General features: G+C 37.4%; 2 non-coding genes across 2 annotated transcripts; one reads left to right on the top strand and one right to left on the bottom strand.

Annotated features, from left to right (window-relative positions):
- The first annotated feature begins 1257 nt into the window (after positions 1-1257).
- On the top strand, positions 1258-1329 carry Trnaa-ugc (transfer RNA alanine (anticodon UGC)). The gene has a single exon. It is a non-coding gene; the product is annotated as a tRNA-Ala (tRNA).
- Positions 1330-1919: 590 nt separating this feature from the next.
- On the bottom strand, positions 1920-1991 carry Trnaa-ugc (transfer RNA alanine (anticodon UGC)). Its single transcript has one exon. It is a non-coding gene; the product is annotated as a tRNA-Ala (tRNA).
- Positions 1992-4493: the final 2502 nt, after the last annotated feature.

The following is a 4493-nucleotide window of genomic DNA, read 5'->3' as shown; positions in this document are numbered from 1 at the left end:
AGAGTAGAGGTATTCCTCTTGCTCTGCTTCCACTTACGGGTACTGAATCAAAAACCTTCAAAGCTGGAGTGGTCTTTTCCATCCGGACAATATGAACCAGCCAACGCAGCCGCTGTCTCTCGATTCGGACTCCGCACCATATAGCATTTGGCTTCTCTCCATTTCGCCAAAGCCGCATTAAATCAAAACTTGACTAAGCCGGATTTCCCCTAATTCGTTCGTTAGTTAATCAGATTAACACCTTACTTGTAATAGTTGAGTTAATGTATGGCAGTCTACTCTTCAACTTGTTTTCTTTGGCTATAACACTGCATTTGACAGCATACAATGCGAAAGTATTTGGGAAGCGCATACATCTAGAGGAAATCCTGAGAAGCTTATAGCTTTAGTCTAACATAGAAGATCTACTGAACTACTTGCGCTTAGCAAAGTTCATCTTGCCGCAATCGTAGCGGACACACGACACTCCAATACACATTTAAGCGGTAAGGCTAAAAACTTGACGGACGGAAATTCTCAAAGCTGAGGTGGAAACAAAAATCAATCTATTTATGTCCTACCTTGTCTGTGGACAGCTTTACGAATGTGAAACCTGTCTTGTAACCGACCACTTAACTGATAAGATTCAGAGCTTTGTTTACAGATTGCTAAGGTCTATCCTCAATGTGTGGTGACCTAACGTTATCAGCAATGACATATGTATATAAAAATGTTAATTTGGAACCCAAGACTTACTATATCAAATTGAGAAAATAGAGATGGATGGGTCACACACTGAAAAAATGTGCTACAGAAGTTTGCCGAGAAGCTATGAATTTGAATGCCCGAGTCGTAAGAGAGACCGTCCTAAGGCCACGTGGAAGTGATCATTACAAAAAAAAATTTATGATATGCGAAAAATCATGAAACGAACTATGGATACTACTACAAAAAAACTGAACTTGACAATGGCTTGGGTTTGCGTAACGGTATTGTTCTTTACATAGCACATAATTTTGTTCATCTATATATTTTTTGTCAGTGTAAAATAATTGCTTTAACCAATAAATTTGTTTATTACTTCGGAAACCAAAGTCAAAACAAAAATTTGTCGAGAAAATAAAAAAATAAGAAAGTTTGGTATGCTCTTAAGTAAATAAATAAAACTATTAAAACTCAAAAACAATAAATATTTTAGTGCAAAAATATTGCTACACTTTCTAAAGAGACTTTCTACGAGTGTGAAAGGGTGTTTATTTGGAGCGGGCTCGGTGTGAAGGGGATGTAGCTCAGTGGTAGAGCGTTCGCTTTGCATGTGAAAGGCCCCGGGTTCAATCCCCGGCATCTCCAAGCTGTTACTTTTTGTTATTTATTTTCTTTTTATTACCTGGTGTTAGTTTTGCTTTTAGTGTCTTTATTTGCACTGTTTCGCCTTTCCAATTATAAATGAGGGCAACACTTGTTTGTTTGCAACTCTGTACATATTTTTATATTTATTTATATTTATGTATATTTGCATATTTTACACAAAATAGCCAGATAAGCACAAAATAAGTAATGAATATATTATTTACAGTTTTATTTCATTATTTGATGTATTATAGAGTTCATTATAAACAACCACGAATTTTTATATATTATATACATACATACACATACATATGTATGTATGTATATACCTATATACCAGTGGTGCGCACGCCTCAATACTACTACATTTTACGTTTGCGCTGCACAAACATTGCTATAGATTTTCGTACGTACCTAGCGTACGTGTATATATTTTTCGCAGTAGCAGAATTATCAGTCAAACACGCGTGTTTGGATTTTTATTGCGTTGAGCGCCACTGCTATATACACCAGTATATGTATATTATTATTTAGTTATTAGTTGTATAAGAACTAAGAAAATTTTTTCTAAAATATTGGAAGCTTACTTCTGGAGATGCCGGGGATTGAACCCGGGGCCTTTCACATGCAAAGCGAACGCTCTACCACTGAGCTACATCCCCTCCACAAATAGTAAATATCTACTAGGGACTGATTTACCTTCACACCTGTACCCAAAGCCCTTCCAACTACCTACTAAGCTTAGTTCTGTCGAACTATATCTTCTCTGACTTGACTTACCTACTTCAACACCATTTAGTACTGAAGCAACAAGTCTAAAACTTAGTACTTATGTACGAGTATTTAAGTATATACATACATATATCTTATATAACGGGTGATCCAAGTAGAGGTACTTTTTTCAATAGCCGTTTTTTGACAGATCACGCGTGATTCGTGTCAAGCTGTCATGTCATTTTTGACCAGTATGGTTTAGCATTTCATCGTGGAAAGACTTACGCGTTTACAAATCATTCAACTTTATTCGAAAATTTACGTTCTGTAAAGAATGTGTTTCGAGCACTTCGCTCAACTTATGGACTACATAATCGGCCGACCTAGCGTACTATTCGCAACACCATCACCTATCTGGAGACCCAGCATTCATTATTGGATAATTTTCAACCGAATAGACCACGTCCAGCACGCAGTGAAGAAAATATAGCAGCCTTAGCTGGAACTGTAGGCAAAACCGTGGAGAGTCGACTCGGCGCCGTTCGCAGCAATTTGCACTGTCATATGGAACGCATTTATAGCCGAGATCATAAATTGAAAGCGAACAAAATGCGGCTTGTACAAGAACTGAAGCCGCTCGACCTTCCCAAGCGACATCGCTTCGCTCTATGGGTTCTTCAAAAGTTACAAGAAGATTCGACGTTTTCGAGCCTAATTGTGTTCATCGATGAGGTCTATTTCTAGCTCAATGGATATATGTATAAATGAGCAAAATTGCCGCATTTTGGATGAAGAACAAAGTTAAGATATTCGAAAAAAGCCATTTCATCAAAAAAAAAAAGGTTTGGTATGGTTTGTAGGCCGGTGGAATCATCGGTCCATATTCTTCAGAAATGATGCCGGTGAGATCGTAACCGTCGATGGCGATCGATAACGGTCATTGGAACCATTGGAGCCGACTATTTGATGCCTGAAATTGAAGCTCGTGATCTCAGCGATATTTGGTTTCAACACGACGGCGCCACTTCCCACACATCGCATCAATCAATGGATTTATTGAGGGAACACTTCAGTGAGCTGATAATTTTGGGCCAGTCGATTGGTCGCCAAGATCGTGTGATATAGCACCATTGACCTTTTTCCACCATTGAACTGTGGGGATATGTAAAGTCTGAAATCTATGCGGACAATCCCGCTTTGATTCAGGCCTTGGAGCAAAACATCACTCGTAGCATTCGCAAATTACCAGCCGAAACGCTGGAACACGTCATCGAAAATCTAACTCAAGGCATAGTCAAGGATTTGGGACGTAGCCGCGGTCCACGGATGAAGGAGATAATTTTCCAAAAATAAATAGCAAAGAATATTATTTCGAATGATAATAAACATTCCCCATTAAATTTAAAGTTTCTGTGTTTTTTCTTTAAAAAAATAGTGAACCTCGAAATGGATCACCCTTTATATACATATATACATCTAATATACATAGATATGCAAGGATGTGGTTGTATAAATATATTTAACGCCAGCAAACAACTTTATTAAAACAATCACTAAACCAGCGATTTGTACGCTTGTCAAGCACTAAATACCTTCAAGCACTTTAAGCGCCTTCTTCGCAGCTTATTGCCATTGTTTTTGTTACTTTTGTTTTGGTGTTTTTTTTTGTAAATTTTTGCAATACTACATGTCAATGAATGCACGGCTGCCGGCAAGAAGATCGTGACTCTTCCCACTCCTCAATGGACTCGCAGACGACATTGTGTGCTGCGCAGGCGCGCAAGTGACTTTACTAGATACTGCAAATATATTCATATTTCTAAAATTTTTTGTGTAAAAAAACATTAAGATAATGGGTGGTACGAAAGATGACCTTTTTTACTGCTCCTTTATACTTATATCTTTTTGTTATATCACGAATAGGGTATATTAAGTTTGCCACGAAGCTTAGAAGATCCCGAAGCAAACGTCAGAGATCATATAAATTTTGCACATGTTCTTTTCTCATCAAGAAGCTGCTAATTTGTTGGAACTGTTGTTGTCAGACGCCAAAGTGGTACAAACTGAACGATCCAACTTAAGTCCTTGTAAGGAAAACTTTTTTATTTGACAAGGTATCTTCACGAAATTTGCTACATATTATTTTCTAGGGTAACGGTATAACCTACGAAGACATTGTGCTGACCGGGCTACTATAGCATATAGTTGCCATACAAACTGACCTATCAAATTTAAGTCCTGGTATGGAAAACTTTTTTATTTGACGAAGTATCTTCACGAAATTTAACACAGATTATTTTCTAGAGCAATGGTATAATCTACGAAGAAACTGTGCTGATCGAACTAATATAGCATATAGCTGTCATACAAACTAAACGATAAAAGTCAAGTTCTAGTATAGAAAACTTTTTCATTTGACAAGTTATCTTGGCGAAATTTGGTACAGATTA

This window comes from Bactrocera neohumeralis, chromosome 5, assembly GCF_024586455.1.
Source record: "Bactrocera neohumeralis isolate Rockhampton chromosome 5, APGP_CSIRO_Bneo_wtdbg2-racon-allhic-juicebox.fasta_v2, whole genome shotgun sequence".
NCBI lineage: Eukaryota > Metazoa > Arthropoda > Insecta > Diptera > Tephritidae > Bactrocera > Bactrocera neohumeralis.
Note: the sequence above shows the minus strand (reverse complement) of the source record. Positions and strands in the feature narration are given on the sequence as shown.